At 34.7% G+C, this 18,175-nt stretch overlaps 1 protein-coding gene and 1 long non-coding RNA gene across 3 annotated transcripts in view; both read left to right on the forward strand.

Moving 5' to 3' along the window:
- Positions 1 to 18,175, forward strand: part of FSTL5 (follistatin like 5) — a 667,511-nt gene that overhangs the window by 296,405 nt on the left and 352,931 nt on the right. The window lies entirely within an intron of this gene.
- Positions 1,745 to 11,895, forward strand: LOC116659047. Its single transcript, XR_004314330.1, has 3 exons — positions 1,745 to 1,865; positions 9,951 to 9,954; positions 11,886 to 11,895. It is a non-coding gene; the product is annotated as an uncharacterized LOC116659047 (long non-coding RNA).

The following is an 18,175-nucleotide window of genomic DNA, read 5'->3' on the forward strand; positions in this document are numbered from 1 at the left end:
TTGGCCATTTGTCATTAAGAAAGTCATACTGAAATAGTGTTTCTCACATTGCTTTTGGTTGTGTGCACCTGTGTTTGTGTTCAGGCATTTAACCAGAGAAAATTGAAGTTTCTCCACTCCAAACAGAAAAGTTTAACAGAGGCACTGTAACAACACAGACTATGTTAAAATTCACTTATATTTATGCTGTAAACATTTTATAAGAGCTTCTACATTTCTATATATTCCTTGTGAAATAGAACTAGGAAGTCATCCAGATCAACTTCCAAATCCTCGCTCTCTCAGTTATTAGCTAAATTACTGTGAGCAAGGGATTCAAGCTTTCTAAGCTTCAATGTTGTCATGTGTAATTAATGGGAATAATAATTCCTACAAGATGTCAGATTTTTACCTGAATAGTTCTTGTCCTTGGAGACACAGAAGAATTTAACTCAAACCTCCAAACTCATACCCTGTTCCTCTCCAAAATGTACAAATTTCTTTTTCTTATTTTTTGGGGGAGGTAACTAAGTTTATTTACTAATGTATTTATTGGAGGTACTGGGGATTGAACCCAGGACCTCGTGCATGCTAAGCACTCACCCTACCACTGAGGTATACCTTCTCCCCTGCAAATTTATACAAATTTCTGATTTTATTTACTTACAGTCATGTTTGTCTCCTCTCATATTAATACACAGACCATAACTGTTTTTTGTTTGTCTCTTTGTTTCTTTGTTTGTTTCTGATGAGCCCTTGGAGGTCTGTGGGTTAATGGAAAGAGAGGTCACTTTATTTGCTGCGTAATCTGCCGTCCTGGGATGGAGACGCCGGTTGCTTTCTGTCACCCAGTGACCATTGTCTCATGCTGAGACCTTCCCCATGACTTTGAGCCAAACCCACGATTCTCCTCCACTAGGGACAGTGTAGCCGACTCGCCCTCTCTGTCCTCCCTCAGCACACGGGCACACGTGCATGTGCTCATGTGCACATGTATCCTTTGCACGAGAGAATTCAACTGTGTTAAAAAAACAGTCATCTCCATCTTGTTCCATGGCAGTGATCGTTCAGCCTGGTACATGAATGGGCTAATGTTTTAAAAACCCAAAATGGTGCACAGTAATATAATCGGTGCATTTTAGTTTCCCTTCTCTTCAGACACTGTAATCTCCATCCCATGGTGCTGATTCTAAAACACATTATTATTAATCTGTATAAATAGCAACTTCTACCATTTTCTGGCTCAAATCTCCTGAAACCATATCATCCCTTTTGAAGTGTATAGACTATTTTGATGAAATACATGTGGCATTGTACAAACTGTGTACAAGTTTACATGCTGAATGATACTCATCATTACAGCCTAATTTTCTACAATATATATTTTCACCAGGCAATGCAGGGTATAAATACTGTAGCAACTCTTATGCAAAATTAACCTTTCCTTTGTGGTCTTTGTGGTATCAAACAATTCCATTTAAATGGAATAAACGAGTACATATTTTTGACACAGAAATTGATTTTATTGATTGTGTTAAGACCCAGAAGAGCTGCCTTTGCTTAAGGATAATTTATGACAGCAGAGGTGATATCAAAATATCAGTTTTATGACTATTGAGAGAAAAAAGTCCTCTAGAGATTATCATATTGAGTAAAGTAAGTCAGACAGAGAAAGACAAATATTGTATAATATCATTTATGTGTGAAATATAAAAAATGACACAAATTATATTTACAAACCAAAAACAGACGCATGGACATAGAAAACAAACTGTGGTTACCAAACGGGAGAGGGCAGGGAGGGGTCAGTTAGGGGTTTTGGGGGTTAACAGACACACAGGACTATATGTAAAATAGATAAACAGCAAGGACCTCCTATATAGCACGTTCAGTTTCTTATAATAACATCTAACGGAAAATAATCTGAAAAGAAAAAATACATATATGTATTTATATGTATAACTGAATCACTTTGCTGTACACCTGAAACTAACCTTATAAATCAATTACACTTCAATAAAAAACTTTTTTAAAGTCCTAGACACTTACAGATAATATAGGTTAAATGTAAGTAGTGTCCCTAAAGACACTGACAATTAATATTTTCCATTTTTAAAGTTGATTTTGCTTCCTCCATTTTTATTCCTATAGTGTATATTAAAGAGCTTGCCTTTTACTATTATTCTGCACTATATAATAGAATTATTCTTGTTTAGCAAAGAAGGAAATAAAGAGAGGAGACGAAGGGAAAAAATCCAATATAGTTGGAGAACCTGTGTGTGTGTGTGTTGTAGCTTGGAAAGCACTGATGAAACTTTGACGTGTGTTTGATTGTGTCCGTCAAGCACAGATAATCCTGACCTAGAAGACATACCAATGCTTTAGAGATTGTTTTTTCCCTATGACTCTAACCAGTATAACCGTTTCAATACTATTCTCGTGGGTAACTGAGAAATAATATCCCATGTATATCTAAGGAGTCAAAGAGATCAGAGCATGTCCGAGCTGACATCCTATCACTGCTGGATGTTTGAGGAGACAATGCTCCAAGAAATACGATTCTGCTGCTGGTGGTTGGGGGGGGGGGTTCCTTCTGAGGAAACAGTCCACGTTATCTTGAGTTTTCTCAGATGGAAGAGTGAATGGACACGTTTTCTAAAGATCTTCCCAAGAAAACGTCTTTAATGTAAAAACCATTTTACTTTATTCATTCAAGAACATTAATTTAGCAACTACTTTGTTCAGTGACATACAGATTTGTCATGAATCCCTGTAGAGACATAAACCCATTTTTCATATCCCTTCACTACAAACTTACAACACTCCCCCATCCTACTGAACTCAGGACAGCTGTGCAACTTACTTTGGTCAATTGAATGGAAACAAAAATGATGTGTATGTCACTTTTCAGTCATTGGCCAATTGAATGGAAATGAAAGTGTTATGTGTGTCACTTTTCACAGTTTAAGAACTGATTCATGGTTGTCAAAACTCTCTTTTCTAACTGAAGGACCAGAAAATTTTCCAGGTAGTGGCAGCATCACAAAACTGGGCCCCCAAAATAGAGATGAAATTGAGCAAGGCTTCAACCAACCCACTGTGGACATGTAACAGGGTTTTTTTTGTTTTTTTTTTTTTTTGATTGCCTAGCACTGCAGAAAAACCTGTCCTTCCCTGACTACATCATGATGAAATAATGAAATAATGTTATATATAAGATGCAAATATGTAGCATATCATATCAATTTCTTGAAATGTTACAACACCTGCTAGTGTATCAAATACTAAGAATTCATTAAGCATTGTTTACCTGGTATGGTTTAAAAATGATAATGGAGTCCTTTTTAAAAAATAATTCCCATTATAGAAAATGAATTTGACACAGTATTGGTTTAGAAGAATTATGAGATATAGTGAAAATACAATTTTTAAAATAATAGTGACACTCTATCTCCTAAATCAAAGCTAAAATGATCAAGAAGTCAGGATCCTAAAAATTACAGGGCTGAAAATCCTTTTATTGTACCTATTTCTTACATTTATACAAAGCCAATTATACCTGAGATCATTTTTATGGATGATTCTTCAAAGCTGATGGATTTCTAATAAATTGTAGCCATTTTAGGACCTTGACATTACTGTTAAGTTTGCAATGCTACAAACTGTTGTCTTTTCTTAAAACCAAATACCAAGAAAGAAATAAAATTGTAGATGTTGTCTAATATTTCTTGGAGGTTTTAAGTAGAAATGATTTTAATATTATGCTGAAATTTAAAAGTTAATATAGCTGCAAATACTAAAGTAAACTTGGGGGGAGTTTGGTAGAGCTCATGCTTAACAAGCACAAGGTCCTGGTGTCAGTCCCCAGTACCGCCATTAAAATAAATAAATAAATGAATGAATAAACCTTCTCCATCAAAAAAATAGTAAACCCAGAAGCTATTTTCTTCTTTACTCTAATTCCACTTAGAAAAAGACAGAAAACAAAACATAAGAAAGAAAACAGAGAAGAAAAACCTGCTTTCTGGAAAAGCAACCAGCAGTGATTTTAGTGGCATCTTGGCGGTGAAGAGTCAGGAAGGTGTGGTGGTTGGGAGAGCCAGCCCTCCAGCCAGGTCGCCGGGCATTCAGTCCCAGCTCTGCCACTTGAATGTCCATGTGACCTTGAGCAAGCAACCTAACCACGCTGTGTGTGCCGCTTCATTTGTAAAATAAGAGTTATGTCAATTGAGCTGATTTACGAAAAAATGCTTAGAACCATAGCTTACACATTGGAATCGCTCAACAGGAGTTATTCATTATAACTATAAGAAGGATTACCCATTCACCATCCTTTTATAATGATTTTCTGATAAAACTTTGTACAAATATTTTGGACTTTTTTATCCTGATATTGATACTTTTTAAATACACTATTCAATACGTATCTTATGTGACCTGAACACCAATAAAAGTAATAGAACTTTTCTGACATTAAATATTGATTTATTTTCCTCAGTTTTGAAGGTTGCATGATTTTAAGGGGATATTTCTATGATACTGTCAAACACCTCTCACTAGTTATTTAAAATGATAACAGTCTAATACAGATTATCAGAACACCCAAGTATCACTTGAGATCTAGGTTTAAAGGTTAAAAATATGTTCCAAATAATATTCAAATGCGCCCATTAACTTGTTTTGATCAAAAACCACTTCAAGTTTTGATTAAATCAGTTGCCGAAAAAATCATGGTGCACTCAGAATGCGTTCGTACTTTGTGGTTGCATAGTGGAGTGGGGTTGGCAGTGGAGGAGGGTGCGCTTATGTTTTAAGCCTCCATTCAACCTTGACTCACCGTTGACCCAGGTAAATACTCAGACTTTCAGTGCCTGAGTTTCTCTGTGCAATGCCAATAATATAAAACCTACTTGATATTGTGGTTTTAAGGATAAAATGAAATGATGAAAATAAAGGCTAGGCAGGATGAGTTATGGTTGGTTAACCACTGTGACTTCTCTTCACAGAGATCAGGGGAGGGAGTTAGTATCCACATAGTGTTTACCAGGTAACAAACAGCATTTGAAATCATTGTCACTGCAGTTTTAGTACTAAAGAACGCTTACAAGGGCATTATACCTTAACTAGTAAAATAAAATAAACATACATTCAAGAGCTAAACATTCATTTGTATCTTATTTACAATATAACCAATGACAAAAATGTGTACCACAAACCTAAATACTAAATTGCTGTCTATATGATTATAGAATTTTAATATATGATAAATTATGGTAAAATATCACAATTTTGAACAAAGAAGTCACTTTAGAAAAACAGGCTGATTTAAAAAATATTTTTAAGACTGAAGCATTGTGCTGTACACCAGAAATTGATACAACATTGTAAACTGACTATACTTCAACTAAAAAAAAACTCCGAGATAAAATAAAATAAAAAATATAAAATATATTAAAACTTTTTACTTGATTATAGAAAGTAATTTAAAGATTACTCCAACAATAACACTGTGGACCAGAGATTACTTGTTATTTGTCTCAGTTAAAACACAGGTATGCGCACACACACACAGACACTCACACACACACACAGTATCGGGTAAAATATTTTAAAATACGTGCAGAGAATAACATCACAAATTGTTGAAATGAATAGTGGGCCATATTATGAACTTACATACATCAATTATCAAATGTAAATCTAAAGATACTGACATTTCTGAAAACATGTCTTACGTTTCTCTTTTGCTGTTGCATTGTACCTAAAACAAGTTTCCAATATATTTTGTAGTGTTTATATGTTTTTTTAAAGCAGAATCCTTCCATGCTTGTCAAATAAGATGAGTAATCAACCTTGATAGTATCATTTGCAGTCACAAATGCAATTTGTCTATTGAAGACTAGGATTGATTTTCCAGTGCGACTTGTAAACTAGTTTGCAAAGCAGCTCCTAAGTACTCTGAAGCTTGAAAAGACACATGAGAGTCATGCTTGTTTTAAGAGTACGTTACCTTCTTACAGCAGCAAAGATAGCATGAATAAAGAAACAACAGCCTTAGTTAAAACACAAAAGGAAAAAAAAAAATGTACTTGGTTTTAAAGATATTTAGGAATCAATTATTATAATTTAAAAAGTATGTTAATCTCATCATTTGTACTACTAAAGAACATTAAATCGTTTCTTAGACATGCAATTTGAAGATCTGGGCATTAAAGTCAGAAAATAAGTAGTGTAGCATGATTGAACTCCTAAGAACAGGGCTTGTTGTTGTTTCCTGTTCTTTTTTTTTTCTTTTTAATTATATTCTGTAATACAAAATCAAGCAACAGTTTTCCAGATTCACTGCTATCATCTAATATTTAATAACCCAAGGCAAGGAAAATAAGCAGCAAAATAGAGTTTATATAAATAATATGATTGTTATTCAGCCCTTGAAGTGGATATCCACACACTTTTTAAGGAGATTTCTGGAAAAATGGTCCTGCTCAGCAAATAAAGAATTGGACTAATCTGTCCTAAGAAAGAAGAACAAAGCTGGGGGCATCACACTTCCTGATTTCAGACTTTATTACAAAGCTATTCTAATTAAAATGATATGCATTGACACAAAAACAGACACATGGACCAATGGAATAGAATTGAGAGCCTAGAAATAAACCCACATATGTGTGTTCAACTAATATCTGAAAAGGAAGCCAAGAATACTCAATGGGGAAAAGATAGTCTTATCAATAAATGATGTTGGGAAAACTGGATATTCACATGTGAATGAATGAAATCAGATCCCCATCTTAAGCCACCAACAAAGATTAACTCAAAATAGACTAAAGATTTATATAAGACTCAAAATTGTAAAACTGCTAAAAGAAAACATAGAAAGTTTCTTGACACTGGTCTTTGCACAATTTTTTGGATGTGACACCAAAAGCACAAGCAATAAAAACAAAAGTAAACAAGTGAGACTGCATCCAAAACAAAACAAAACTTCTACACAACGAAAGAAGCAATCAGCAAAATGAAAAGGCAGCCTACAGAATGGGAGGAAATATTTGCAAACTGTCTATTTAATAAGGGATTGATAACCAAAGTACATAAAGAACTCATACAACTCAACAGCAAAAAAAAAAAAAAAACCCAAAAATCTGATTAAAAAATGGGCAAAGGGTTTGAATAGACATTTTCCTAAAGAAGACATACAAATGCCCAACAGGCACATGAAAAGATGCTCAACATCACTAATCACCAAGGAAATGCAAATCAAAACCACAATGCGATTCGACCTCATATCTGTTAGAATGGCTGTTATTACAAAACCAGTGTTAACAAGGGTTGGAAAGGATGTGGAGAAAAGGAACCCTTATACACTGCTGCTGGGAATGTAAACTGTACAGCCACTGTAGAAAAGTTTGGAGGTTCCTCAAAACATTAGAAATGGAACAGCCATTATGATTCAGTGATTCCACTTTGGGGTATTTATCTGAAGAAAATGAAATCACTAGTATGGAAGAGATGTCTGCACCCCCATGTTCATTACAGCATTATTCACAATAGTCAAGACATGACTGTCGTGTCCATCTATAGACACATGGATAAAGAAAATGTGATATATATGCATAGAAATATTATTCAGCCGTAAACAAAGAAGAAAATCACATCTTCTGCAAAAACAGGAATGGGCTTTGAGGACATTATGTTAAGCAAAATAAGTTATTCAGAGAAAGGCAAATACTTTACGTTCTCACTTGTATGTGTAATCTAAAAAAGTTCAACTCATAGAAACGGAGAATAGAATGACGGCTGCCAGAAGCTAGGAGATGGAGGAAATAGAGGGATGTTGATCAAAAGGTACAAACATGCAGCTTAAAGATAAACAAATTCTGAGGACCTAATGTACATCATAGTGACTATAATTAACAACACTGTGTCACAGACTTTCAAGTTGCTAACAGAATAGATCTTAAATGTTATCACCACACGCACGCACGCATGCATACACACAAATGGTAATTACGTGAGGGGATGGAGATGTTGACTAACCTTGGTGATTATCATTTCTCAGTATATACACGTATCAAATCATCATATTCTATCATTAACCATCATTAATAGTATCTCACTAAAGCTGGAAAAAAGAATTGAGTTTATAATGGAGATACTTTAATAATCCAAGAAAGAAATATTAGATCAAATTAAATGATCTACAATGTTGAAAATATATAGTAGAGCAAACACAATCATGTTAGCAAACATGTACTGAAATCCTTCTGCCCTCCTTAGGTTAGTAAAGAATAATTTAGAACCTGAGTCATAATTCAGTTGGAGAACTCATGGCAGATCAAAGTGACGAAGGTCTCTAAAGATTGTCTTGTTTTATGGCATGTGTCTATGTTTTGTTTCTTTTTTTTTTTTTGGCTACTTCTTGTATCTTTTTTTATTAAAGTATACTCAGTTTACAATGTTGTGTCAATTTCTGGTGTACAGCATAATGTTTTCTTATAATGATATTTGAACTTTAGAGCAGGACAAGTTATTAGAAAAATTAACAGAATGGTTAGTTGTGATTGCTTAGTGGAAAAATAAATAATATCAGAAACCACTTGGATTTGTCAAAAATCAGTAATAGCTGATCGTTGTTTCCCTTTGCTAGGATAACCTTTTGTTAGAGGAGAGAAATCAAAATTTTCGAAGAGTTTTCGGACATAGAAATTGTTAAAAAAAAATATACAATTGTTTAATTTAGTGACATGAACTAGTAGTAAGTTTGAAGTTAGACTTAGATGATAGACTTCAGATATTAGATGGTAATTATTAAGCAGCATGTTTTTAAGGAGCCCATTTATCAAATATAAAGAGATATAAATTTCATTTTAGGTGAGGATATTTGAGTTTTATTTTGGATCGTGTGTAATTTCAGAAATAACCTGAAAGAACAATTATACCACTGTTCCTTTTTAGAGGACCACTTGCAGGCTCATAGTTGGTATAAATTAACTTTAGGAAAGAAGAGCTGTTTGAAATGGTAAAAGTAAATATGGACTCTGCCCTGGTGAAATCACAGATGAGGGATGGAATAAACCTGGAGTGTTTGTCATGCCAGCAGCCATGCTGATCACACACAGGGAGATTCACAGACTGTACCTTCAAAATACAATACTCACCATCGCATTTCGGTTCACATTTGGCCACCTGAGTCCAGCACCCCAGTCTCTCTCTCGGGCTGCCCAAGAACCTAGCATCCGACCTTACTGTTGTTGTGTTAACAGAGAAATAATGACAGCCATTTATAAATTTGTTATGTCCTTTTATTTGCTTTTGAATATTTTAAAAGCACAAGAATGCCCAACAACTTTATATATTGTGAGAAAATGCTTTTTTTAGAAAATAGCTTTTCTCTAAAACTGTGAGTTAATACAAAATTGGAACTCAAAGTGAATATTTGCAATAGTAATAAAGTATACGTGTAATATGAGTAAACTGTAGTTATAAAATTAAATACAAATATATTATTAAATTATCACTATTTTAATATTTAATAATATGTATATATTATTTAGTAACATTATTAGCATTTAGTAATACAAAATTTATAGTTACTATCTAATTTAGCAATACATTTAGTTGTTATTTAGTAATTTAGTAATGAATGTTTATAGTTTATAATATCTAATAGTTTATGTTTATAATACCTAATTATTTAAATGACTATTTTAAATGATAAACCTAGTAATAAAACCATAAAATATATGGTAATACGTTTTATTCATGTGATCAGTAGTAACATGACACTATGCTTCAAGGTACCATCTTTATGTGAAGGAGTATATTTCCTAACATGAGTGTTTAGTTTAATGTCTTTAATTGTTTTTTTTTTACATTTTCAAAATGAGCTTAATTCAAAAACTGAGCAAATAAAAGCAACTGAAGGTCACTCTGTGACTCTATGATGTTTGTGTAGGGAGAAAGACAAAGAGAGGGGTCCTAGTTGTATTTTTCCAGCTCCATCAAGAGAACCAGGATCACGTCTCTTGGCCCCTAGAGTTCACCCTGGACCCCTGACCACACAGGGTAGCCCTTGGGAAGACCAGTGGTTTACAGTTAGTTTAGCGCAGGCCACATGATGGCGCCACTGAGCCAGTGACATCATCTTATGAGTGACTATTAAGGAGTTGTATTTTAGTGTTCTGTGACGATGCTGTCTTTATTCCGTTGTTCACATCTCTTCCCTGTAGTCTCAAGTCCATAATAACCGTTCAGTTTCAACAGTAGCATTTATTCAGCATGTCTGTATTGTTCAAAATCTATCCTGCCTTTCCAATATTTAATATTTTTTTCTGATATTTATAATGAAATTTTTATGGGAAGATGGTTAGTTCCTGGAAGTGGCCCGCATTTTATTTTAGAGAGAATTCTATGCTTTTCATTTCATAGTCACATCCATTTCTGGGCACTTAGTGACTATCGTTTGATAAAGGTAACATCAGTCCCCAAGAAAGATTATATAACGTTCATCAGTGTCATCTCTTGATATTCTTTTCTTATATGAGTAAAATTTACAAAAAAGGGAAGAATTACAATAAAAAATAAATTTTTCATACACAGATTTACAGGGACACGAACAAAGGAATCACAATTTACCATCTTTATTATCAGCTGGTAATATCAAGAAGGCAGTGTTATTTTAAAGTTTTTGATTGTTTACTTGCTTATTTTGCTTTTAGCTTGAATTCTTCCTTGGATGATTATTTACTGTTATTACCTGCTTGAGCGTGCGCACGCACGTCTGTGTGTGTAAATCTTGGATATATGTTAGTGAACACACCCCTACTTGCCAAAATAAAAAATAACATTACAATCAGGTAAAACAGACAACTCTTGTAAGCATATAGAATGATCAAGTCAAATGGTTAATATTCTGTGACTCCCAGAATGATATAGTGGTATCTGTTTTATTGACCCTGAAAGTCAAAAGTATATCTATTTTATAGATGAAGAGGTATTCATAATTTCAAGTGATTCAGCATTGCTTATATAAGTAGATAAAAAAGTATTATATGCACAAAAGAGAAGATGTTTCCACTTCATAGGTCATGGAAGATATTTTTAACCTCATTCAAGGCTGTAGTAAAAGTTAACTTTTCAAAGTGTATTTTTTTTTATGGTATTTTAAACAGTAGAGGTTTTAGGTAATTGGACTCCTTTCTTCCGGAATCATAGGTATGCAAAGATAGCTGAGACCTCACAGATAAAATAGTGGAATCTTTTTATTTGACTGATGATGTTAAAATGCTTCATCTAGTTTAAAATAGCTTGTCTAATTTCATCATTTCCATTCTTTGCAGTCGCTTCACCTCAAAAACAATGCAATGATATCTGCTCCCCCAAATCCACTGAAACTTCTTTCCCTAAATTCAAAGTCATCCTACTTAATTACCAGACAAAACAGGCATTCTCCCGGACTGGTTGGATACAACTTTTCGTGGTATTTGAGATTGTTGAGCACTTTGTAGATCTAGAAATTCTCAATAGTATTCTTTTCTAAACTTCCCTCAACACCCTAACAACGCCTTAGTCTCTTTCATTGGTTCCACTTCCTCTTCCTTTGGTCTTAAGGGAGGGTCCTTCTTGGATCCCTTATTGACTCTTGCCACAATGTACTCTCTTTGGATGACCTCCTCAGCAACTCTCTTGAGTTCCCCAGAATGTTTTATTCCTTTTACACTCTGTTATCAAATAAATAATGCTCTTCTCCATGATTTCAACTACCACCTGCATTTTAATTAACTCTTTTTGTAATTAACTCTTAAGTTGAACATATATCCTAAGCGTCCAGATTTGTAAGTTCAACCGCATGTGTAGCACGTGCAATTCGGAGTCGCAGAGATGTGTCTCAAGTTCCATAGACCCAGAACTGATTCATTACTGTTTCACAAAAACCATCCCTCATCCTTTTTTTCTTATCTCAACATGCACTTGATTATTCAATCAGGAAATGTGTTTTGTTTTTTTTTTTTTAAATTCCTTATACTCTTCTAAACATAGCTTTATTATATCTTTTTGTAAATGTGCTGTCTTTCTGTTTAATATCTGAAAAATATTTTTTAAAAATCCAAAATTTCATAATATCTCAAATTGCTCCTCAAAAGCCTATTTTTTAAACTGAATTATAGTTGGTTTACTATGTTGGGTTAATTTCTGGTGTGCAGCATAGTGATTCAGTTATACACATATATATTTATTTTCCTATTCTTTTTCATCATAGGCTATTACAAGATATTGAATATAGTCCCCTGTGCTGTAGAGTAGGTCCTTGTTGTTTACCTATTTTATATATAGTAGTTAGTATCTGCCAATCCTGAAATCCCACTTTATCCCTCCTCCCCACCTTCCTCCCTGGTAACCATAAGTTTGTTTCCTATGTCTGTGACTCTTTTTCTGTTTTGTAAATAAGTTCATGTGTGTCATTTTTTTTTCTTGATTCCACATGTAAGTGATATCATATAGTATTTGTCTTTCTCTGTCTGGGTTACTTCACTTAGTATGATCATCTCTAGTTCCATCCACATTGCTGCAAATGGCATTCTTTTACTCATTTTATGGCTGAATAGTATTCCATTGTATAAATATACCACATCTTCTTTATCCAGTCATCTGTTCATAGACATTTAGGTTACTTCCGTGTCTCAGCTACTGTAAATAGTGCCAACAGTCTATTCTGACCCTGCCTCCACAGTGCTCATTCTAATGTCCAAATTTGGTTTTATAGTAGCTTTGCTTAAAATAGACTCCCTGCTCTAGTCCAAACTCCTTAGAGCATCACACGAGTGTGTCCATGAACAGCTCATGATCCACCAGCATCCTTCAGCATCTTCCATGGGCAGAATGACTCATTATATGAGGGGGAGGAAGAATTCTTACTCATTACCAACTCCCTGCATTTCTACTAGTGTTCTGGCTTCTGGAAAGATCATCTCTCCGCACGAAATTCACCACCACCTCATCCTATTTTATGGCTCATTTTTTAGTTCAGTTTTCATATCATCTATGGATTCTTTCTTGGTCCTTGCCCTGAGACAACGATTAGTCAGTCATCCCCTAATCTGAAGTGTCCTCCAGACTTGCAGATATATACCACGCATAAAAGTGTCAGACACTCCCTGTCTTGTGTTATAATGGTTTGTTTACAGGTAGGAATTTTCCACTAGCTTTACTGTCAGGGAGTTTTCAACTCTATATTAACCGTCCTTGGCACATACTAAACCAGAGGCACTAAGAATCTGTTGAATGAATTAATGGTCTTAATTGGGCAACGTCCCTTGCTATTATTCAAATCACTTAATAGGTCAATAAAGACACAAGTCATTACTTTTACTAGTCTTTTAAAATATGTTTTTCTGCAAATTCTCTCTCAAATCATAGGAATTTTTTAACATTTTTTATTGATTTATAATAATTTTACAATGTTGTGTCAAATTCCAGTGTAGAGCACAATTTTTCAGTTATACATGAACATATATATATTCATTGTCACATTTTTTTCTCTGTGAGCTACCATAAGATCTTGTATATATTTCCCTGTGCTATACAGTATAATCTTGTTTATCTATTCTACATAGGAATTTTTTTGATTTTTCAGAATCGCATTATTTGTATACAATGTATATGTGTATATATTATATGTAAATATATATGATGCATTCATATGCTATTCATAAGTATAAGTATTGCAAACACAGTAAAAGTTACTTGTGAACGTCATTACTTTAAGAGATATTTTTAAACAGTTCTTACTGTTCAAAAGGAAAATTTTGTGGAAAAACACTAGAATAAAATATTATATTGAATTTCAATATATAAAAATTTAACCATATTTGATTATCTTTCATATAGCAATGTACATTTTTGGAATTGGGAATTTAAATGATAGCAATTTTAATGTTCACATATGATGCATGTGTACTTCTTAACAGGACAGAGAATAACCTTGGAAATTTAAATTTTTCTATTTTATTTCCAAAGATTGTATCATTTCCCCCACAAAATGGCACAAAAGAATGCATTCAGGTGATAATATGTCAGTTTATAAACTAGGCAGATGGTGCTTGCTTGTCTTATCAGATGTGTGGTATGAGGTGTATTTCGAAGGGGGAAAAATGAATTTCACAGTCCAGACAAGAATTTACAGTATGTCTATTGATTAGATATTTGGGAATGACTAAAAGAGCCAAAATGTTTCCTTGTGCTAAGTCACGAAAGGCTCATGTTGAATTTTGGAGAACGTGCAAGAATTGTGATTATCAAATAAGCTAAACATCATAACAGTTTACTGCTGGTGGGAGCCCATATGCCATCCCTCACACCCTTCCCCTCAGAATAGCAATGCAGCCCCCGAGGGGGCGGGGAGATGTTAATATGTGTGCTCACCGCCCTCCCCCCATCCCAGTGTGTTCAAGTACTCTGGTCAATTCGAGGAAATGAAGATTGACTTGTTCATTTATTTATTTCAGTTTTTCTTCAAGATTTCTTGAAGTCCTTAACATTTTGAGGTTCACAGGTCTCTTTGTTGAGTAATTAGAGAGAGACTATTTCCCAAACATTTCATCAAAGAGTATTTTTCATTTAATTTTGTGTCTAAAGCACACAGGATCATCTTGACTTCAATACTGATACCTTCACTTTGTAAACAGAGCATCTCAAGGCCAGAGCCCGTAAGACCTTCTCTTAAAGCCACAAAGCAAGTGAACAGAGAAGAATCAAATGCTCCACCTCTACAAAAATATACCCTCAGACACAATTTCACCTTCACCAAAATCTTTCACTTAAGCAGGGGAAAGTAATTTTGGTCAAGGCAAATATTATGATCCAAAACAATAAGCACTCAAATTTTTAAAAATCCAATTATAGATATCTTTATTAATTCTCGTACCCACTTAAGAACTAGGAAAGTATATCATAACAGGCAAGAAATTCTCTGGAATTAGTTGGCAGTATGTTCACTTCCTTTCAAGGTACACAACTTGGAGAACAGGAGGTGTTCCGAAAGGGCAAAAAAACACACACAAAAAAACATGTCTTAAGACCTAAGATCAGTGGCCAATAGTTCTCTGTACTATAATCATAACCACAAAGAGAACTCCGCTTGGCCAACAGGAAATATTTTCACCTACGTTAAATCCCTATATATGATATTACATCAGCCAAAAGTTCCAACGGTACTGGTTGTTACTTAAATCTGTAATATTTATATCATATATATTTTTAAAACCATTGAAAACAATAAGCCGATTCTGGAATTCCACTGTGTCTTTGTTTCTGGTCTCTATTCATCTCAAAAATGCTTCTGATTCTCATCTTTCCCTTAATTATTGCTTTTTCTTTGCAAACAAAATTGCAAAACGTGTTTGTTCCTTGTCACTGATGCAAAACAATCCTTTAAGGGGAAAATTGGCCGTAAGTATCTGAGATTTTGGCTCCGTGGTTTGACGACACTGCAAACGCTCGTGTAAAGGCAGGTGGCAAAACGTGAATCCAAAACTCTATCCATTATGTTCATTTACTTTACCATTTAGAAAGCACAGATGTTAACTACGGAACAACAAGGTGGTTTTTATTGTAATCACCTGCTGTTACGCTCCCTCCTGGCACAGTGGCCAAAAGGATTCTCGTTCCCTTCTCATTTACGAGGTGTGTGTTATTTGATGGCTCAAAACAAAACTGGAAATTATTTTTCGTTCATAAGAAATGCTTCGAATGAGATAATTTTGAAGGAAAATTGGTAGAAATTTCAATTGCATGCTATCAGACTTAATTGTATACATTCATTGTAATGTGATTTGTGTTGATTTTCAACTTGAAAATCTAGTTCTCTCTTGGTGTATCTCTTGATTTCCTATTGTTTAGGTAGAATCCCTTCTCTTCACTGACAATCCTGGAACTGATTATTATTTGATTCTTGTTTCCTTTAGCTCTGAGTCACAAAATGGAAATTTTTAATATTTTCCAGTTTGTTATTGAATTAAAATTAATATTTTAAAGAGCTTTTGCTGTTAAATACCAGAACTTATATATAAATATACACTCATAGGTAGTATTTACATACATAATGTATAGTGTTACATATATATGATACTATATTGCGTATCTATAAGGATTTTGTCATTAATGTACTAGCCAGAGGTTATATTGGCAGAGAAATAATTAATCTAATGTCACAAAGACTGTTCCTAGAGGTAGGGGCCACTTGCCTCCTTCTTCTCATTACGTCTAGTGAGATTGAAAGTTTTGTAACTCTGATTTTTCCTCATGGGAGTTAATCTATTTCCCAAAGGGCCTAAATTCCCCGCCACTGGCATCTACAAAACGCAGAGTTTCCAAGTCCACTTCTCTCATCACTTCCCTCTTCACCAGAGACCTGGTGGAGGACAGGACCACATATTCTGCCTCTACTGACACAGCCTTTGGCACACTCTTGGTCTACCGGAATCGGTCCCTGTCCATGGCGCGACCGTATCAAAATATTCACCTCTGTCTCTGTTGATCTTCCTGCTTGCGTGCATATCCTGTTTATAAAACACAGCGAACACGGGAAAATACGTGCTTTACTTGTCGACTGAAATAAAACGCACAGCCTAAAAGTTGAGAGTGATGATTTGTTCGGTGGACTTTCTGAGGACTCAAACCCCCTTGAGCCCAGGATGACAGCCTCTCAGATTGCTCTGAGGGACTGCTCCAAAGACGTGGGGGGGGGGCAGGATATACAGGAGTTCTTACAGCAGAGACCAGGTAGTCAGAGCATCAGAGATTACTGTTAAAGAAAACCAGACATCTCAAGTTAATGAATTTAGCACTTTTCTATGTATGGGAAGATACAAGAGTCTGGGCTCATTGAAATCATTCCTTTCATGTGCATCTTAGCTGTCTAGGGCCGTGTCCTGTTCTATATCCTGTGTCTCCTCAGGGGGTACCACTGAGGATGGCGGCAGAGGCCGGGCTGCCTGCTTGTCAGCATCCTGACTTCCATCCGGCTCCCCGTGGGGGACCACAGCAGTGGCTGATGACTTGATGGCCACATCCTTTATTTACTGATACAGCTGGCAATATTTTTTTATCACATATTATGATGTCCAATAAATGTCATAACTGCTAAAGTAAACTTAGACACAGAAAACATACATTTTTTTCAATTATTCAATAAAAATGTATTGAACATCTATCATTTGGTAAATAGAACTTAACTCTGGCCTAGAAAGATTCATGATATACAACTTTACCCTCAGAGAAAATATAATCCAGCAGAGGAAAGCACAGATTCTAAAATTGTCAGATAACTTTTCTAAAAAACCCAATGTCTTTTTTGTGGTTAAAAAATACCCTCCTCCCAAATAAAACATCCTTTTAGAAAATATGAATTGTAACATGCCCAATGGACCCTATCACATATTCACCATCCAACTCTTCACTGCCCTTTAATTTAACTGATGTTTAACTAAATATCTTTATTTAAAAGAGTTTACAAATATGTACATTTTCCATTTGTAAAGCCTTTGCTTTTTTTGGTAAATCACCTTTTGAATTCTAATAATGAAGGATCTTTGAAATATTATTGTATTAATAAAATGACTCTAGGGGGTTGCAACAAATCAACAAAAACATTGTGATGGCATAAATATGACAGACTTTTTTTTCTTGCTTATGTAAAAATAAAAACATGTTTCTGAAAGGCTACTAATTTTCCTCCAAGTAATAATTGAGGGACTCAGGTCCTTACATCTAATGGCTTCATTATCTTCAGCACATGACTTCAGAGTGTCACCTGTTTATCTGCATCAGGGCCATGAAAGGAATGTGCCATGGGGCCCACCCAGCTTGTGGTCCTGGCCCAGAGTCACTGCATAAACCTGTGCTGATTTCTTATTGTCTCTGTCATTCAACCACATCTGCTACAGGAAACACTGAAAAATGCACACACTGCTGAATTCAGGAAGAAAAAAATGGATTTGGTGAAACATCCAGAGAAAACCCTAATTCGAAAAGACATGTGCACCCCACTGTTCATAGCAGCTCTATATACAATAGCCAAGAAATGGAAGCAACCTAAATGTCCATCAACAGATGACTGGATACAGATGCTGTGGTATATTTATACAACAGAATACTACTCAGCCATAAAAAATAATGAAATGATGCCATTTGCAGCAAC

This window comes from Camelus ferus, chromosome 2, assembly GCF_009834535.1.
Source record: "Camelus ferus isolate YT-003-E chromosome 2, BCGSAC_Cfer_1.0, whole genome shotgun sequence".
Taxonomy (NCBI): Eukaryota; Metazoa; Chordata; class Mammalia; order Artiodactyla; family Camelidae; genus Camelus; species Camelus ferus.